Source organism: Dipteris shenzhenensis, chromosome 1, assembly GCF_047967505.1.
Source record: "Dipteris shenzhenensis isolate YYH24624 ecotype China chromosome 1, Dip_SZ_1.0, whole genome shotgun sequence".
Lineage (NCBI taxonomy): Eukaryota > Viridiplantae > Streptophyta > Polypodiopsida > Gleicheniales > Dipteridaceae > Dipteris > Dipteris shenzhenensis.
The window spans coordinates 30,998,017-31,019,533 of NC_141596.1; positions in this window are offsets into that span (position 1 = coordinate 30,998,017).

The following is a 21,517-nucleotide window of genomic DNA, read 5'->3' on the forward strand; positions in this document are numbered from 1 at the left end:
GTGGGGGTGGGGGTGGGGTTGGAAGTGGAGGTGGAGGTGGGATGTAGAGGTGGATGTGGATCGGTGGTGGCAGCGCAAGCTCTAGATCTAGAGGCTCTCTTGTGCTCACGAACCTTCCGCTTGCTCTCCTCGTCAATGAGATTTGGGGGGGTTCCTACATCTTTCACATCTACTAGCTCTACAACTTTGAGAACCCATGACAGCAAGTTGCAATGGGTCGCCTTCTTATAGACACAGAAACGAGATGCACATTTCGCATAGGAACAAAGCCATGGTTTATTGAGCAAGAGGCACTAGGAGCGACGGTCGATTGGGCTGAGGTGGTTGCTCGCCTGATATAAGTCTACTCCTACTTGTAATCTCACCTTTTAAACTCTTTTATTCTTTAAGTTCCAATCTAATTTCCAATTAATATGGTTTCACTCTTAGAATCAAAGCTCGAACGTCCCATTAGTGGAGGTGAGCGGTGATGATGAGGGATTAGGCCTACATGGCTTACCAGGGCCAGGGATCAGGTGTAGCTCACGAGGGCCAGGGATCTCAGGCACAGCTCACGAGGGCCAAGGATTAGGCTAGGAAGACGAGGACAAGGACGACGACGATGATTCGGATGAGCAGTAGTGGTAGTAGTAGTAGTATTAGTAGTAGTTTGCATATACTTTGCCATATATATGCTTTTGTATATCGGCTCATTTGAGAGATTTTGTATCACCCTTTTTGAAAGGGTAATTTTGTAACAAATAATGTTGTATATCTTCGACATGTATATGCTTTTGTTGCTTGGTTCACTTGAGCGATTTTGTATCACCCTTTCCACAAGGGAAATTTTGCAATAAAAAACATTCTTTTGTAATTACTAAATAAAAAACATTAGTAGGGCAAAATAGGGCTTGCTGTGGCCCTATTTAGCCCCAGTAATGTTTTTTTTAAGCTTCTGTTAATTGTCGCTATATAGCAACGTTTACCAGTGTCGCTATATAGCGACGTTTACCAATGTCACAATATAGCGACATTTATTAGTGTCGCTATATAGCGACTCTTATATAGCAATTGTTCTTTTTCGACGCTTATTGCGAGGTAAATAACGACCTTTGCGCTTGTCAAAAAAAAAACTTTTTACTGTAAAAAAGGTCGGTATTTCCGTCGGAAAAGGACCTATTCCTTGTAGTGACATAAACCAAAATAGATGTGTATGCATGTGTATGTGTGTGTATATATGTGTGTATGTGTATGTGTACCTCATGTGTATGTGTATATTTTTTGTATATGTATATGCATATGTACATGTGTATATGGGCATATGTAGGATAAGGTGGTACACATTTTAAAATTTAAAGTGGTCAGCACATAGGTGGGTGGGATTTAAACCATGTATGCTTCTGACCTTAGGGGTTTCACTATACTTAAATCCTCTATATCATGTGCATTAAAAAAATAATTTAAAACTCCCTTATCTATGAATTTTTCATGACTAAGAGAACCCTTTTTCTATTCAATGTATGAATATTCCCTTTAAATGGTACCCCTCTATATGTAGAAAATGTGCAAGATTTTTAGAACCCCTTCTATTGAATGTGCATGCTATGCCTACATATTTATAAGTGACCCCTCGAGCTTGGGACCCATGTAATAGGTGTTTGCAATAATATTCTGCATCTAGATTGCCTGTAAGCCCATTGTTAATCATCATTCAAAGCCACTTCAAGACACACTTCATCCTTCAAAAAATTCAAACGCACTTTGCCAAAAGTATTTTTCAAATGCGATTCACCCCCCCATCAACTTTGTGCATATGCATAGCTTCACATCCAACAAAATTGAATTGCCACTATCTCAAAGAAGTGCTCAAAAGCTATGGTCTCCATCTGCTCTATGTGTCTATGTGGGTTCACCTCTTCTGAGGTTTCCTACAAAGATATATAACATTTTACTAAAAAATGTGTGTGTGTGTGTGTGTGTGTGTCTGTGTGTAAGATCTGCATGGAAGATACAAACTTATGTAAAAAGGCTCTTGCTATATTATTGGTGCTACAAAGTGCTTTGAAGCTTCCTATGTGTGTTCATTTCATTGATTGTCAAGAGCTTGTATTTTAGGCACATCTCTTTGGCACACACATGGCATAGAGTGCCTCAGTTGGTGCAATTCTATTGATTCAAGGAGGAATTCCATAAGGAGTATCGACTAAGGTTCATCAAGAAAACCCTTGGTATTTATTAGACGTTGATGTTCTTGAAATGGTTTGGCTCCCTGTATTCACAAAATCTCATTCTAGGTAAGGTACGGTACACTTAAGTACTTTAAGGATAGATTTGTATAAGGAGCTGGTATTGATATACAATTATGTGTATGAATGCCCACTCTCAAACAATGAAGTCTCCATCACTTTTTCATGTCATTTTCTCGTCATTTTATGTTGAAGAAATGTAGAAAAGTGGATAGTCCTTCCAACAAGGAAAACTATATGGTGGCATGGGTAGAGTTTGCAGAGAGCATCGTGAAAATTATGGAGGGACATAGTAAGCTACTAAAGAAGATGGATCAGTGGAGGTAGGATAATGATGCATTATACATTGTTTCTCATAGATTACATCTAGTACATGAGATGATATTATCATTTGTAGATCCTAGAGGGTGGAGTGCAATCAAATAAGGGAGCAATAATGCTTGAAAGGTAGCAACAATGCTTGATATGTAGCAAGAGTTGTATTGAATGAAAAGAAGCTGTATAGAACGTAGCTACTACATTGGAGTATGAAAAGAAAAGAAAACAACAAGACCAAGGCGTGTCACATGCTATTCATGCTCTACAAAAGGAATTAGAAAGTTCAAAATGATATTTTTGTTAGAGCTATATATAGCTTTTCCTAACTCAACCTAGTCCTCAACTATATATATGCCTATGATCTATGAATATAATCACTTTTTTGGGAGAAATTCTTGTGTCTGTCTCTCTCCTCTTTCTCTTCCTTTCAATACTTCTCTCTCCTCTTTCTCTTCCTTTCAACATGGTATCAGAGCCTGAGGCTCTTGCATGACTGTGAGAAGAAAGAAACATGATTTTTGTCAATCTGACAACAAAATCATTCACAGAATGTTCTTTTGGATCGTTTGGACTACTTGATCGCTAGGTTTTGAGTTGATATGAAAAAGTTATCAAAGATGCATCGTAAATCAGCGCTGTGATCATGATTGAAGAAAACGGCCCACAATGGCTTGTTCAAAGCATATGTGCCGGTTATTTTGACTAGCTGGATCACTATATTGCATCCAATGTTCAGCCCAAATTAAACAATCAGAACACAAATGACGAGCAAATGACTTTATCCACAACAAAAACACTTAATTTTGGATGGATCTCTTTTCTCTTTACCATTATTACATTTTTCCTTTTACTGGAGATGTGGTGGCTTGGTTGCCAAGCATCAGTCGTGACTTGGTTTATTGATACTTGGATATCTTTTATTTTCATACTCAACCAACATTCTGCTCAAGTCATCATGCCCAAACTTAGTATAGGTATTCTAATATTTGGTTTTGCATTGTGTGAAGATAGTGGGAGAGAAGGAAGGAGTATCACTTGCAGCTTTGTCACATACACAATGGGGGAATACACACAAAGGTGCAGGCTGAAAATAGTTTTCCTCTTCTTAGTTGTGAAAGCCAAAAGAACTCTAGTACAAAGAAATAGGAGAACCCTATATGTGGGTCTCAAACCAAACTCAGCTAACTAAGGTGGCATACTAACTGAGCCATGAACTAGAGTACATAAGGATAGCTGTCATCCAGCTATTTTTCATGGGCAGTGCACCAACCGCATCTGTAGCTAACAAGTCGGTGACATAAATGCACAACGGTTACCCTGGCATATCGCGAGTGGAGCTCAATATCTCAACACTCCCCCTTGAGCTCAATCCCAATTCCTACACACCAAGCAGGTCTATGAACTTGCGTAGCTTCTCTATGCCCAATGCCTTCGTGAATATGTCAGCTACCTGATCCTCTGTGCTGACATAAACTAGATCAATAAGACCTAGTAAAACCTTCTCCCACACATAGTGATAATGTACCTCAATGTGCTTTGTTCTAGCATGATAGACTGGGTTATTTGCCAAGTGTATACTGCTCATGTTGTCACAATAAATGACAATTGTCCCATCTGTATACTGATGCATATTATAAAGTAGCTTATGCAACCAAGCTACCTCACATGCAGCCATTGCTGCACCCCTGTACTCATCCTCTGTGCTCGACAAGGAAATTGTAGGCTATTTCTTGCTGCTCCAAGTGACTGCAGCACTCCCAAAAGAGAATACATATCCATTGGTAGATCGTCTATCAGAAATACTACCAGCCCAATCAGCATCAGTGTATCCATGCAACTGTATCTGAACCCCAGCCTCATAAAATAGTCCATACTACAATGTGGACTTCACATACCTGAGTGTGCATCTAGCCACATCCAAATGCGGTTTCCTTGGAGCTTGCATAAACTGACTTACCAATCCAACAGCATAGCTCAAATCTGGCATGGTAATGGTCATATAAATCAAACTTCCTACTATGCGTCTGTACATAGTAGGGTCTTCCAGAAGCTCACCTACATCTGTGCTCAGCTTCACATTCTACTCCAAAGGAACTGAAATAGGCTTATAGCCTGTCATCCCATATTTGGACAGCATGTCCAATCCATACTGCCTCTGCAAGATCTGTATCCCACTTGGTGATCTAATCACCTCAATGCCCAAGAAATAACGCAGCTCTCCCAAATCCTTTATCTCAAACTTTTTCTTCAATAGCATTTTCACATGAAGGATATCTTCATCACTATCATGTGTGATGATCAAATCATCAACATAAATGACAAGCAGCATAATACCTTTCTCTGTTTTTCTCACATAAAGTGAGAAATCTATCTTGGAAATCTGAAAGCCAATAGTGACAAGATACTGTCCTATCTTGTCAGACCATGCTCTAGGTGCTTGCTTCAAACCATACAAGGCTTTTTTCAACCTGCAAACAAACTCAGGATGTGACCAGCATGAACATAACCTGGTGGCTGCTCCATAAAGACCTCTTCTTGCAAATCACCATGCAAGAAGGCATTCTTTACATCCATCTGATGTACAGACCATCCCTTTGATGCAGCCATAGCAATGACTGCTCTTATGGTTGCCATCCTTGCAACTGGACTGAATGTTTCTTCATAATCAATGCCATATTGCTGTGCATACCCCTTGACAACTAATCTTGCCTTGTATCTATTCATAGAACCATCTACATTGTGCTTCACCTTATAAACCCACTTATAGCTAATTGCATTCTTGTCTTTAGGCAAAGGCACCAATTCCCATGTAGCATTTGCTTCCAAGGCATCCATTTCTTCATCCATGGCTTTCTCCCATTTTTCTTTTCCCATGGCTTGCTCAAAAGAAGTGGGTTCTGGTTCCTGTGTCACTTTGACCATATAGGCATAGTGAATGGCTATAAATCCATCATATTTCAGTGTATCCATAGGATACCTAGCTCTGGTAGACTTGCACAAAATAGGCTCACTTCCAGGTGCTCTCAAAACATCCCTGGTCTTCCTTACTTCAGGTGTAACAATAGAAGGAATACCCAACTCATCATCAATGCTCTGTTCTGAGCCACTGGATTCACCATCCACATAAGAGTGACCTGCATTCACATCAAACATCGGCTGATCCACCTTCTCTTTTCCTTTTCGTGATACCTGCATACCACTATCTGCATTGCTTTGAGGAGATTCTCCTGATCTCAATTTGCCTATCCATGGCGAAGTATGTGAACCACTACTAGAGGACACTGCAGGTCCACTAATATTTTGTGATTGCTACTGTGAATTCTGTGCAGCATTACCATTTTGTGCATCTACATCATCGATCACATTTACTGGTTTATACCAGCTGCTCATCTCATCAAAAACAACATCTCTGCTCACTGTAAACTTACGAGAAGAAGGGTTATAGCATCTATAACCTTTCTACTACAGAGAATAACCAATAAAGATGCACTTCTCAGCTTTTGGATCCAACTTGGACCTCAACTCATCTGGCACATGAACATAGGCAATGCAACCAAAAATTTTCAAATGAGAAATATTTGGTTTCCTACTAGTATACATCTCCTCTGGCATCATGCCATGTATTGCTGCAGTGGGAGTCCTGTTCATTATGTAAACTACTGTAGCAACTTCTTTAGCTCAATAATAATCTGGTAGGTCTTTTTCATTTAGCATGGCCCGAGATACCTCTCCAATATGCCTGTTTTTCCTTTTTGCAAGTCCATTTTACTATGGGGTATGACTGCATGAATATTGCTACTTTATGCCATGCTCCTGCAGGAACCTTGCAAACTCATTTGAGAGGTACTCTCCCCCTCCATCTGACCTTAGGCATTTTATTTGCAGGCTTTTTTCTTTTTCAACCATAGCTTTAAAAGCTTTGAAATGCCCAAAAAACTTTACTTTTCTTTTTCATAAAATGCACCCAAACTTTTCTTCTATAATCATCAATAAAAGTGACAAAATAATGACAACCTCCAATAGATGCAGCTTTAGTAGTCCACACATTAGAGTGGATTAATTTCAGTGGCTCCTTACTCTCTTGAACATGCCTAGGAAATGGTTTCCTTGCCTGTTTTACAAATTGACAGGCTTCACATACCTTATGCATTTTTGCAACATTGAATTTAGGCAATCCTGCAACAATATTTTGGGCCTGCATTGATTTCAGTCGCTGTACATTAACATGACCAATGTGTTTATGCCAGATATCAATATCTGCAACTACATCGTTCCCATGTGCAAACATTGCTGCACTCAATTCAGGTGTGTCTGCATCCAACGTAAACATCCTGCCCTTCTTCTTTCCTTTTGCTATCAAGCGACCGTTATTTTTCATATCCACAACAAAGTATCCATGAGGATTAAATCTGACCTGCAAGCCTTGCTCAACTATTTAACCAACAGAAACCAGGTTCTTGGTGATATTCGGGACATGAAATACATCAGACAGATATTTCTTTTTCCCATCCTACAAAATAATTTTACCAATCTGCACAATAGGATATGTAGTATCATCACCAGTCTCCACAAATCCTGGTTTTTCCATTTTCCTTGCATCCTGCATCCATTTTGCATGACCTATCATGTGGTTTGATGCACCTGAGTCAACATACCACACATCATTGCTTTCTTCTGCACTTGTCACAGAATTGGTCATGTGTTGCACCATAAATAAATGCTCATTTCTGTCATCACCCTGTCTACTAGAGGATGCATAATTGCCTTGCTGCAATTTTCCATTAATAATGTCATTATGCTTTTTGTAGCAGCCTTTAGCCATATGACCCATTTTACCACATTAGTAGCATTCAACATTGCTGTTTGCATTTTGGCCTCTCTGCCATCCACCATGACCTCTTTGGCTCCCCTTGCCTCTAGAGTTACCACGTCCTCCTCCATAGGACTAGTTTTCTTGAGTTTGCTGCATATTCTGATTTCTACCACGGTGTCCAAATCGGCCTACTCTACCTCTGCCTCTACCTCTTCCAGCATTTGAGTAGAAGACAAGTTCTTTTGAAGTTCCTCCCGAAGAAAATGCACCACCATTTCTCTGCTCTTCAGAAATTAGAAGAGCAAACAACTCCTCAAAATTAGGAAATTTTTCACGGATGGCAATGGATGTCTGGAACTGTGCATAATCCTTTCCTAGACCATTCAAGGTCACAGAAACTAGATCATCATCTTCCACTGGGGACCCAATGGAAGCAAGTGCATCTGCAATTTTCTTTACCTTCATGTGGTAGTCATTGATGCTCATATTTTCTCTCTGCACATTGTGCAACTCCTGCTTGAGCTGCATTTTCCTGGCTTGCGTATTTGTGCTATACATTTTTGCCAAAGTATCCCATGCCTCCTTTGGCATACTTGCATCCTGAATATGCACAATCATAGAATCCGAAATACTGATAGACAACCAACACATAACTTTTTTGGCTCTCTCATGCCATCCTTTAAATGCCTACATTTCCTGTTGATTGGGAACATTAGGAAGAATTGGTTCTTCTTCATTTCCTGTAATGAACTCCCGTTAGCCTTTTCCCATAAGGAAATTCGTCATTCTGAACTTCCATGAAGTTGTTCTTGTCAAGATTTTCAGTGACAATCTATGAAAGAGAATCAGACACCATTACAGAACACTGCAAAATATTTTGTCACCGCAAAAAACATAGCTCTTGCCTCACACGGGCAAATCTGCAAAATTGACGAAAGTGGTATTTGACCACACAGTCACTTCCTAGTGATGATTTTGCATCAACATCCAATAAGGATGATTCTGTAACTCCCAATATCTCTGTGCATAGGCATAGGATGCAATTTCTGTGACAACTTTTCACCAACCTGCAGAGCAATGGTCGCATAGCAAAAATAGGGCCTTTTTTCTCAAAGCTTGCGGAGAACTTCCGCCTCTAAAACGGGCCCTGAAATGGCCTCGAATCCGAAAAATAAAGCACCGAGGGCTTCGCCTACACTTGCAGCATATATTGCCCTCTTGCCACACCACGAAGGGTGTCTCAATCTGAGACAATGCACTCTTGCACTTTCTGGCTGTGCTACCTACAGAGATTTGCTCCCAAACTCAAAAAAGGAAAGCAACACTGGTCCTCTTACCAGGACACCGTGAACTTGGTTTGCTTTCTTGAGCTCCTTACCACGAACTAGGCTCTAATACCATGTGAAGATAGTGGGAGAGAAGGAAGGAGTCTCATTTGCGGCTTTCTCACATACACAATGGGGGAATACACACAAAGGTGGAGGTTGAAAATAGTTTTCCTCTTCTTAGTTGTGAAAGCCAAAAGAACTCTAGTACAAAGGAATAGGAGAACCCTATATGTGGGTCTCAAACCAAACTCAGCTAACTAAGGTGGCATACCAACTGAGCCACGAACTAGAGTACATAAGGATAGTTGTCATCTAGCTATTATTCATGGGTGGTGTATCAACCACATCTGTAGCTAACAAGTCGGTGACATAAATACACAATGGTCACCCTGGCATATCGCGAGTGGAGCTCGATATCTCAACACATTGTACTTCCAATTGTCCAGCCCTATAACACTTCTTACACCATTTTTCATTACAACTAGATTTTTTCTCCAATGCCCAATTCCTTTAAGGCCTTCTTTAGCTCGGTTTTGAGCTTATATTTCTTTGCTAGCATCTCCTTATTGGTATCGCTACTAGCATCATTCTTCTTTGCCTTGCTCTTTAAGACTTCAGTCTTTTGTAGAGCAACAGCTTGGTCTAGCAACTCTTCAAACGTACTCTTAACCGGATTGACTGTTACACAAGTCTACTTGAGTACACAGTGTGGTCAGGTAGCCTCACATAGACTTATCACTTGGTATAGTACTCAACTAATTGATAAGAGCTCAAATCCTATGCACAAGTTCTTGGATGGAATTTCCTTTATTTTGCTTTAGCTCACTCATCTTCGTGCAAACATCTTCATTGTTAATCTCATACCTATGCCTTCACAGGAATGCTTCAAACATCATATACCAATGAGGAAAATACCCAATTGAGAACTGATTGAACCATCCTTGAGCATCTTTTATTAGATAACACAAGAAATAATCCAAATGCTTATTCCTCGTGTGTAGTAGCATCATTAATGTGGCAAACTTACAAGAAACTCTATAAATGGCTATACGAGTCTTGGTCATTAGTACCTTTGAAATTTTGAAATTTAACCTTGATGTTGTTGCTATAGCAACTCTTTGCTCTCCTATAGGAGCTTTTCCCCTCTTTCTTTTCCTTCTCATATAGGATACAACTGCTCTTTCCTCTCCTACAACTATTGTTTTCCCAACAGGCACAGTCTGGAACACAGTGACACAAGGTGGTTATGTTGTGAGCTCTAGTGTGTCTTGGAGGCATGGTCAAGAAGAAAGTGACACAAGCTGACAATATTGTGAGCTCTAGTGTGTTGTAGCAGCATGGTTAGGAACAAAGTGACCAAAGTGGCCAAAGATGGCAATATTGTGAGCTCTAGTGTGTACTAGAGGCATGGTCAGGAAGAAAGTGATAGAAGTTGACAATATTGTAAGTTCTAGTGTGTTCTAGAACATGAAAAATGCATTGGATGACTTGAACTTACAGATTGACTAACTAGACAGTCATGGAAGGTTTTGCCAAGGGTCCACATAAGCTTTCCAAGAGGAAGGATGTATTTCTTAGACTATGTACCTTCCTTGCCTATCTTCTTTACAAGATCTTATTTTAACATAGAGTTGGAAGTAGTGGAATCTTTGATATCACTGACAATGGACTGTCTGTAAGTTATGTGCAGGAATACCTTTTAGTCATCAAAAATGAAATGTATATTCCTTCAACTTTACTTGAAATGGTGAAATAGCAGGCAAGAATCTAGAGAAATGCATAAAAATGTCCATTTATCCCTCGTGCAACATTAAACAATGTGCTTGACTAGTACAAGCTATCCATAAATTGTAGGTTGGGCATTTTGGAATTTGCATAGGTTTTCTTAATGACTTGGAGGACATTAAAAGCATTGATGAATTTTATTTTGATGGTTTTATTGTGTGGTTTCGTGTCCAAAGTTTTTAGGTAATATGTATACAGTTTTCATGCCTAAAGTTTTCATGTCTAAAGTTTACAGTTTATACCTATTTGCCTTGCTTGCATCATTAAAGGAGACAATGCTATGATGGTAAGCATCCTATGTATTGATTTATATTTTATGGTCTTTTAATGTAATGAGCTTTGTTAGGTTTGCTAATGTAATGGTTGTTGAATTGATGCAGGAGGCATTTGAGATCTCTCATTGGTGCACTATATTAGTCGAGTAGGAGAATACGTTGTGGTCTTCCACATCCAATTTTTAGAATAAACTACTTAACTACTAAGGTGCATCAAAGTATTGACAGCTTGATCATTGTGATCCACATCACATGGCTTCCCCTATTGCATTGTATCCCATTGGCAATGGTGTAAAAAACTTTGTGCCCGGCTACCCTGAGAGGAGAGCCGAGGGAGAGCCTTAATGTTATTAGTATTAGGATTTTACTTGGGGATTTCAAAAGCCTCTTTTTTCTATGTATTAGAGGTAGCAAAAAGGAGGTATAGGCTATGAAGAGTCTTTGTATTTTAAAGGAGAGATTATAATACAAAAATGTACATTTTATCACATTCTCTTCCTTGTAGATACCATGTCATAAGCAATAATTTTGATTGAGTCATGGTTGGAATTTTGAATATGTTGTTAATTCAATATATGGTAATGTCGCCTTGAATTGTAGAGTATTGAATACACCACATCCAAGTTTGTTGTGTAGAGAGATGAACCTTTTAGATGCAAACTTGTCCCTTTTCCTTCATTTGTATCCAAAGTAATTACAAATTTATGACCCCCTCAACTTGTGACTGACTTTTGAAGGTCTTCTACATTGAATTTGAACATTCAGGGAAAAATTTTCCAGTCAAATATCATAGAGCTACTCATGCTCTCGATTTTGAACTTTAAATTTGCAATTGGAGTTATAGTGCAAAAGTTATAGCTATTTTACTATTCTCTTCATATTCCATGCAATTAAGTTCTATTACTTGTATATATATTTTTGTAAAATTAATTTAGGAAAATATTATGAATATTCCAAGCCAAAATAGTACTCTCGACTAAGTTTGGTATTTTGGTGACCATTTTTGGCAAATGTAGGAGGAATTTGACCACGGTGCAGAAGGCAAAGTTGGTCAGGACATCATGGGGTGTCCAAAAATGTACAAACCCGCCACAATGCGAATTTGGCCATCTAGAGGGTGCACCTCTAGATGGCCTCCAGATGGCCAAATTCGCACTGTGGTGGGTTTGTACATTTTTAGACGCCCCATGATGTCCTGACCAACTTTTCCTTCTGCGCTGTGGTCAAATTCCCCCTACATTTGCCAAAAATAGACATCAAAATGGCCGAAGTTGTCAAACTCCTTCATCTACCTCTTTGAAATCTATATTTCTTCATAGGAAATCATGAAGTGCATCAATCCTTTACAAGGTGATATAGTAGCCAACCTAAAAATTAAAAGAAAAGATACATGGACATAGCCAACCTCCATGACCAAGAAAACATAGAAAATGAAAATTTTAGATTCCTCTTCAAAATATATATATTCTCATGTAATGCATCAAATTATTTCAAGGTGATTTATGATATGAAATCAAATATTTCATTGACATAGCTAACCTAAAAGGTGGCTCCAAAGGCAAGATAAACAAAGAAAATGAAAATTTACAAGGTGATGTAGTGGAAGATCAAAATCCTCTGGATTAAATTAAAAATTACATTGACATAGCCAACCTAGAAGGTTCCTCCAAAGCACAAGAAATTATATAGAGAATATATTGCCTAAGGGTCTTACCAGAGCTGTGCTACAAGGCACATAAGTTGTCATATTGACCAACCGTCATTTGCTAAGTTACTTCGTAAATATTTTCTTTCCATGTTTATCTATGTTGAAGTTGATGCATCTATAAAGACACATGGATTTCAATTAGGTAGATGAAGGAATTTGACAATTTGGGCCATTCCAATGTCCATTTTTGGCAAATGTTGAAGGACTTTGACCGCAGCACTAAAGACAAAGTTGGACAGGATGTCATGGGGTGTCCAAAAATGCAAAAACGCACCACGGCGCAAATTTGGCCATTTGGAGGGTGTCCAAATGGCCAAATTTGCGCCGTGGTGGGTTTTTGCATTTTTGGACACCCCATGATGTCCCAACCAACTTTGCCTTCTCTGCTGCGGTCAAATTCCTCCTACATTTCCCAAAAATTAACATTGAAATGGCCAAAGTTGTCAAATTTCTTCGTCTACCCCTTCAAAATCTATATTTCTTCGTAGAAAATCATGAAATGCATCAATCCTTTACAAGGTGATGTAGGAAAATCTCAAATTTTGGCTTTTAAACACTCCATCTAATCAATGTGGTGCCATGGTCAAATCCCTTCTACATATGTATTGGAATGGCCAAACTTGGCAAACAACATTTTATTGACTTGTAAGTTACATCAAAATGTGATATAACTTTTGTGTGCAAGGTTTTTAACCACTCCATCTAATTAATGTGGTGCCATGGTCAAATCCCTTCTACATATGTATTGGAATGGCCAAACTTGGCAAACAACGTTTTATTGACTTGTTACATCAAAATGTGATATAACTTTTGTGTGTAAGCTGATATAAAAAAAGATGCAATATTAAAAACAACAGATAGTTAAAATAGACATAACAAAAGATTCACCATTTGGCCATAGATACATAATTTTTTTTTGCTTTAGATAGAAGAATATTATTAGAAATAGGTGTTTGTATTTCAAATTGTATTACAAAGAGGCTTCATAGCCTATTTCTCTTCTTCTTCAACTCTAATACACCAATAATAGGGTCTTTGAATCCTCGACTAAGTCCTTAGAAAGACCGCTATGCTATTTGGAATCTCACATTCAACTCATAAGTTCTTATAATCTCATGTACAACACATTGGAATGGATCACATAGGTTGCCTTGGGTCAATACTGTGAATTCTCCATGCCTTCTTGTTCCAAATGGATTTATTCCACATTCCTGCTTGCTACTATACACATGAAGAAACATCATTTTAGAAATTTAAATTTAAATAGATGTAATGCATCATGTGAATTCTTCTTCTTCAATAAACTTTTGGACTTCAAGACATACATTAGCAACATCACAAGCTCCAGGCATCTTGTTTACATCCCCATTCCCTTCAAGTCCTGCATCACCTCCAAAACAACTTGCTCATGCATGACTTTGTGTCTTTCGATATGAACAGTCCCATATCATCCATGCCCACCATTCTCATATCATCCTCCATGAAGGTCCTAAAAGAACAACTAATGGAACCTTAGCAAAGGCAATGCACCACTATGGATAATCCAAAGTAAGAAATTACATTGTTCAAAACACTATGAAATTAACATTTTATCTCATATTCTCCTCTTTAGAGCACCTACTGAGGTTCAAGATGCTTCTTTTCTTGAAAAAAACAATCATGGATCACATATTGATCCTGCAACTATACGGTCACATGGTAACATGGGAGATCTCCTCAAATGGTGCCATCAATAGTGGCAGAGTTTATAGAGACTATGATAGGCCATGATAGAAGGTAGGTGATGTTTGAGGAGGGATGAGAAAGACCATGAATGATTACGAGGGAGGAGAAGCAAGCGGAGGACTAGGTGTGAGGATGAAGGTAGACGAATACGCATGAGTAGGAGGAGTAGAAGCAACAGGATCAGGCATGAGCATGAGGAGTCAAGAGGTGCTTGCATGAGTAGGAGGAAGGAGGAGTAGGCATGAGCATGAGGGAAGATGAGAATGGATGAGCATGAGGGAGGAGGAGGAGGAGGAAAAAGTAGTAGGGAGGGAGGAGGAGGATGCATGTGGGAGGAGGAGGCATGTGGAAAAAGGGAGGAGGAGGGGGGGAGGGAGGAGGGAGGCAATGGGAGGGAGAAGGAGGAGGAGGAGGAGGAATGGGACATGTGGAAGAGGAGGAGGGAGGAGGGAGACAAGGAGGAGGATGGGGGAAGGAGGAGGGAATTCCAATTCAAAATTCAAAATTCAAAAGTTTGACTTTGGAGGATGGGGGGAGGAGGGAGAGAGAGGGAATTCAAATTCAAAATTCGAAATTTTGACTTTGGAAAAAGTGCCCCCTCCTTGCTGTAAGAGGTGGCCCCCTCCTAGGTGTAAGAGGGGATCAACTGGGCTAACCCACCTAGGTAGGGGTGGTTAGGACTCCCTTGGACCCCACAAGAGGACTTGCATTAGGCCTAATTCATTTCTTAACCCATTCCTTATGAGGCCCTTTTGAGACCCCATTTCTCCCCTAATGCATGTCAAACTTGAGTTGCTCGATGCCATCCCAACCGTGTGCAGTGCTTACTGATTATACTCACTCTTGAAATCACTGGTCTAGTGTGCTTGGGTAATAAAACAAATGCCAACGTCAAACACTTGGATTAGTTGTTGAAGGGAGAACTGTATGGTGATGAGAGAACTGAGTTCACATTACTTAGAAAAACAATACTTAGTGCACAAAACCATAAATTAATAAACAATGAATAGGCAAACAAATTCAACTTATATTCTTTACAACCAAGCCGAGGTTGGAATGAACACTCAATATATCAGCTTCCTAACCTATCAAGCTTAGGTGAGAGGGAGAGTACTCATCACACTTTTCTATGCCCTTCTCCCTGTTACATAGCCTTTTACTAACTAAGAAGACTTCCTTCTAAAAGACATAGCACTTGGTGCACTTACAACCACTTGCACCTATAGCTGTGAAGGGTGCTCGGTCCAAAACTTTTAATTGCTTCTACCACCTCCAAGCAAGACTACACTCGATAACTACACTCTTGTGTTAGTCTAAAACTTGCAATCCTATTGGCCTTACCCGAGGGCTAACAAACAGATGCAAATCTCACTCCCAAAGCTCTCCATAGCCAACATCAACTTCCAACCCATGACAAATTGCAATCATCTAGAGATTACCAAGCTCTCAGAGCACGTGTCAAAGATGATTTCACCATCAAGTGTATTGTTTTTTGGCATGGACCTGACCTATTAAACAAGCAATCCAAACCTTCTCTCAAAATAGCAAATGGAAAATGGAAATCATATAGTAAAGTAAGATGGATAGTGAATTGTAGCTTGGCCATTCACTACTCATAACTCAAAACTCATCAACAAGGGGATCACCCTCCAAACTGGCAAAGTGAATTGCCACCACATACCCCATGAACTGCTTGATGTGAGAAAAGCATGCTAGATATTGTTGCAACACAGCACTGGGTTTAGAAACCAGCTTGCAATGATCTTTGAGTGAGGAGGATAATGGCAATGCCAAGGTAGGCTCAGGTGAACGACAGAGTCAATGGCAAGGAAACACCAAAAAGATGTAGATTGAAAAAGCAACCCTAGAAAGCTGTAGACACGTAATGCTAGAAGGATGAACTAGAAAGTAAATATTAAGGCAACACCAAAAAGATGTAGATTGAAGCGGCAATGTCAGAAAGTTGTAGAGTGAGGTAGTGTTAGAAGGCTATAGATTGAATTGGATTGGTTGGAGATAATCGAATAAAGTTGAGTGTTAAGGACAAGTAAGAGAGAGAAAATGATTGAGTGAAATCGAATAAAGCTGAGTGTTAAGGACAAGTAAGAGAAAGAAAATGATTGAGTGACTAAGACTTTGGGCATGAAATAAAGGCACAGATTTTGCATGAGGAAAAGCTAAGCAGTGATGCAAATGGCTTTGAGGAAATAGAGCTGCAAATTTTGCATGAGGATAAGAGGTGATGCTCGGGGGGGTCACTATGTATAAAGCCTCTAATCACGTGTGTTCAAGGCCTATTTCTAAATACCTTATCTGTAAATTTTTCATTAATAAAAAGTACCCTTTTTCTATACAAACACAACACAAAGCAACTATAGATGCACTTGATAGACGTGCAAAATAGCGGGCATGTCTATAGGCATTGCTTGAATAGAGAAATTATGGGTGCGTCTAATAGCGCTTCTAATAGCTCATCTATTTGTGTGTGTATTAACACGTCTATTAGTGTGTCTACATTGAGAAAATACGGGCCCGTCTAACATTGCGTCTATCAGTGCATGTATTTGTGCGTATATTAGTGCATCTATTAGCGCGTCTACACTGAGAATTAGACATGTATTTAGATGCTAAACATAGAATACAGAAAGTGAGATTTTGGTGTACATCATTGCTTTCCAAACATTGCCCATGATTACCAAAGCACATAATTTTAAGAAAAACATCAATGCTTTTTTGCAAGCCCACATATACAAGAATTAAGTGAGGTGAGGAGAATGAGACAATATGTCAAATAGTTTTGCCAATATCAATGATGGGGGCTACGGTTCAATCTCATCCTCAATGAGATCAACCCTTGCCAAACTATCTACTTCAAAATCCAAACAAGTGTTTAGATCTACAAATACATTCAACCCATTACTACTTGTGCTACTCATGTGCTCATCGAAATCAGCATCACCAATGGTATGCTCGTCCTCACGAGTAATGGCCTCAATATCTATATCTCCTATCTCATGATCATCCTCCTCTCTCATATCACAGTCATCATCACCTCCATGGCCACGATCATCCTCCATACGCTCCATATTAGTAAATGTACTATACATCACTTTGGAACGTGGCATAATAGGTATGACATGCCACCATCTATTATTATCCACCATTGGTTGATAGACAACCTAATTCAACCACAAATACAATCATATTATTTTCCTTGCATCGAAGGTATCAAATATTTAAAAGCGAGTATTTTTATATGTGTGCACAGTACCTGTTCACATTGTTGCGGTAGTACTAGTGTGTCCTTCCTACTTTGCCAAAACTTTATGGAGTCAATAGTTACAAAGCCACTTGCATGGCATTTGATTGTTGCATTAGGGCCTCTTTCCACCACGTCCTTAAACCACTTTACATCCAAAACATACACAGATCGATTAGTCGTAGAAGTAGTGCAAGCTACTCTTTTCTGTACTTAAAGCCACTGGCTTGGCTTCATGCCTCTTGTATATACACTCCTCTTATTTTTTGTACTTGAAGCCATATGATGTGGCTTAGCTTCGTGCTATTTGTACATACAAGCACTTTTTGAGCTTTCAATTTTCTTGTGCAACATTCTATCAATTAATGCCTTGTGAACTAAATGTTTTGGAGTTGTAATGTTTTATTTGGAATTGTAATTGTTGGCTATAGACATGCTTCCAAGAGTGCTAATTAAAATGCGGTTGGCTGTAAGAATTGAATTACACAATGTGGAAATGGGATTCTTGTAACTACATAGCATACACAACATACACATCATTCTATAAATTTAAAAAATATTATGTAGCACGTCTATCAGTGCATCTATAAATGCATCTATATGTGTGTCTATCTATTCGAGGAGCATCTATTCGTGCGTCTATAAAAGCATCTATAAGACCGTTTATAAATGTGTCTATACATGCGTTTAACGATGCGTCTGTCTGTTTTTTAAATTTTCTAGCAGAGCATCTATTTACGTGTCTATATGCACGTCTATATGCACGTCTGTCTGCAATATAGATGTGCCGTTAGACGCGGGTCTTTAGACACGTAAATAGACATGCTCGTAAGTTTTTTTTTAGGTTCAATAAATGCGTCTGTGTGCGCGTTTGTAGGTGCTTTGTCTTGTTGTGAAATCTATCAAAATTTCCCAAAAGTGTTTTAAATACTCCCTTATCTAAATTAACTTCTGTTAAATTTAGATATTAAAAACATCCTTCTGTTGAACTCACGTGATAGGGTTACGTATGATGAGTGACCCCCCTGAGAAGTGATGCAAATGACAAAGACAAGTTTGTGAGTTACTATGTTGGGAAACACATTATGTTGAGAAAGTACATGATTTGAATGTGTGAGTCTCCAATGGGTATAATACTTTGCACAGGCTTCAATATCACCTACTTTAAGGCCTTTTCAAACAACTATGCCCATCAAATATTGTTCTCCATGGTTAGGGACACATTTTTCCTTCTCTTTCACCCCCCGTCATGCACAAGTGCCGAAAGACACACATTAAGGTGTCTCATTCAAACTTGAGAGATTGCATATTGAAATGCTTGGGAAACATGATATGTTATGAAAACATGCAAGATGCTCTATATTGCTATATTCCATGTTGCAATGCTCTTCAAGTGACTATGCCTGTGAAACAAGAGATGCAAAAGTTATGTTGAGTTCAATAAGAGATGCAAAAGTTATGATGAGTTCAATTCAGTATGTATCTTTTCTGTGCATTTGAAAATGATTGAACAACGTCCATCTCAATGTCAAGGTAAAAAGGCTAAAAGCACACAGAGCTCATACAACATAGGAATCATTTATGGTGAAAAAGACTAGCAACCCTCTTTAGAAGCTCTTGTCTACAAAGCACGCTTCCACACACAAAATTCACATCAATTTTGAAGGAGACACTCCTAGATTTGCTAATAATTATGAAAATCTACAAACAATCAAATATCTTTGAAAAATCTAAGTCCATAAACAGCTTCGGCTGCCCCAGTTAAATCGTCATCCCTAGAAACATATCATATGTACTAATGTCATCCAACGAAGGACAACTGGTAGAAGAAATCTTGGCTTTGTCTCAAACACAAGCAAATAGAGTAGGTATGAAATTAAAGAGTGATCTCACAACCAAATGGTAGAAGAAATCTTGTCTTTGTCTCAAACACAAGCAAATAGAGGAGGTATGAAATTAAAGAGTCTCACAAACATTCAACATTGCCCTGCTCTTGCACCATCTAGCTCATTGGTTTGCAAAACCAAACAAGAAGAAAAAAGCCATCATCCAATACTTCAATCACCCATCTAAGTATTCCAGTGAAGAGCCGTGGCCAAAGAATACAAAGCTATCAAGCCCACATATTTTGACAAAAAGGAGTAAGCGTTAGAAGGGGAGTGTGCCAAGAAACTTTAGATGCACCATGAGAGAATACGCCACAATATTTTGAATATGCCAAGAGGTCTCCAGCTACAAGGAAGCATACTAGATAGTAGGAAAGCAAGATGGGTTTGATACCATGTTGAGAGGAAGAGGAAGAGGAGAGAGAGATACAAGAGTTGCTCCCAAGGAAGTGCTTCTATTGGAGTTCTATTGACAGATCATTATAGGCATATATATAGTGGAGGGCTAAGTTGAGAGTTAGGGTGAGCTATCTATGGCTCTAACAGTTGTGGATCCTGGGAGAATTCATAGTCTCGGATAACCCTTAAATAATAGGGTGACAGGGCATGACATGGATGGCATGTGCAAGAGAAGTAAGTTTAGTGAAACTTCAATGAATGCAATAGCGAAAGTTGTCAAATGTTGGGAAAAACCTATGGCTGTGTTTTGCCTCCTTTGAATGTACACATGTCACTTACTGAAGTGCCCCCTAAACGAATGGATAAAAAAAGAAAAAGGTGAAATGGCTTGCTAGCAAGTTTCATGCAGTGGATTAAGAATTGGAATCACCTTTCATATGCTTATGCGCCCCATTGCAAGGTAGTGACTCTAAAATGAACCAATGCAAAATTACAAATAATGTGGGATTTATTAAAGAGCATTGCACATGTATGAACTTAGTTTTTTCTAGTGCATCCATTTATGGGCGAACTAAGTTACAAATTTGTGCATTTCTTCAAAAAAAAATCCTTTTTTACCAAATAAGGAAAATTTATTAAGCTTATCCTCAAAGGTATGTTTGTAATTGCAGCACTGTATTGGAGACCCCATAGACCATAGAAAAGGTTCTCAATTGACTCTCTCCTTCGGTTTGTAGGAAGCTCAAGTCATGCGCTTTCAAATAAAAAATTGCTTTCATATATATGTTGAACAATTATTTGATTTTCTAAAACTTTTTAGATATCCTATTCAAATTTGTGAAATTTCATTACGAAATGCATAAGTTATGAATTGATCAAGTTAGGCATATGCAATATATTCCCTGAACTTCACAAAAATGTTCTATACCCAATCATGCATTGGCCCTTCACTATATATAAGTCTATGTATCATGTGTGTTCAAAGCCTAATTTAAATGTTCCTTATTTGTTACATTTTTATCAATAAAATGCACCCTTTTTTAATTCAATATGTGAGTAACAATTTAAATGGTACCCTTTTGTAGGTGAAAAAATGTGCTAGTTTTAAAAAAAGTCCCTTGTATTGAACCCATGTGTAATGCTTTCATATTTGTGAGTGACCCCATTGGAGCAACTCCACTTTGCGTAGCACTTCTTGCATTCAGATGGGAATGTAAGGACATGATTCTAGGTGGATGCCTTCTCCAATATAAGGTCCTCTTTTTGGATGGGTTTTTGAGTTCGTTCGTGGTCTCCTCATCTTTGTAGTTAGGCAACTATCGGCCTAGTTTTTTGGCCTTTTCCTGGGTTTTGGCCATGGGGATGGAGAGAAAGAGGGAGAGCATGTGAGACAAAGGGTGAGGTGGGGATTAAGGGCAAGTGGAAGAAGGTGTGGGAGTGGAGAATTCTTAAAACCCAGAAATAAAAATGAGTATAGGGCCCAAAACCTTAAATTTAAAAAATGCTAGTTTTCAATTCTAAACTCCAAAACATAAAATCTACTCAATCTTGAACTAAAAACTTATAATTAAAATGCGTGCAACCCAAGTTTTTCCTTTTGTATTATAATTCATAGCATGTATATACTGACGTTATTGTAGATCGCATAACTAAGAACTTGTTATTCAACAATAAAAAGATGGGTGAGCTTTTTACCTATGTTTCTTTGAGAATCCTAGCAAAATTACTCCACCTCTTGCAAGTGGGTGCAATTTTTTCCTTTTGTATTATAATTTATAGCATGTCTATATTGACAT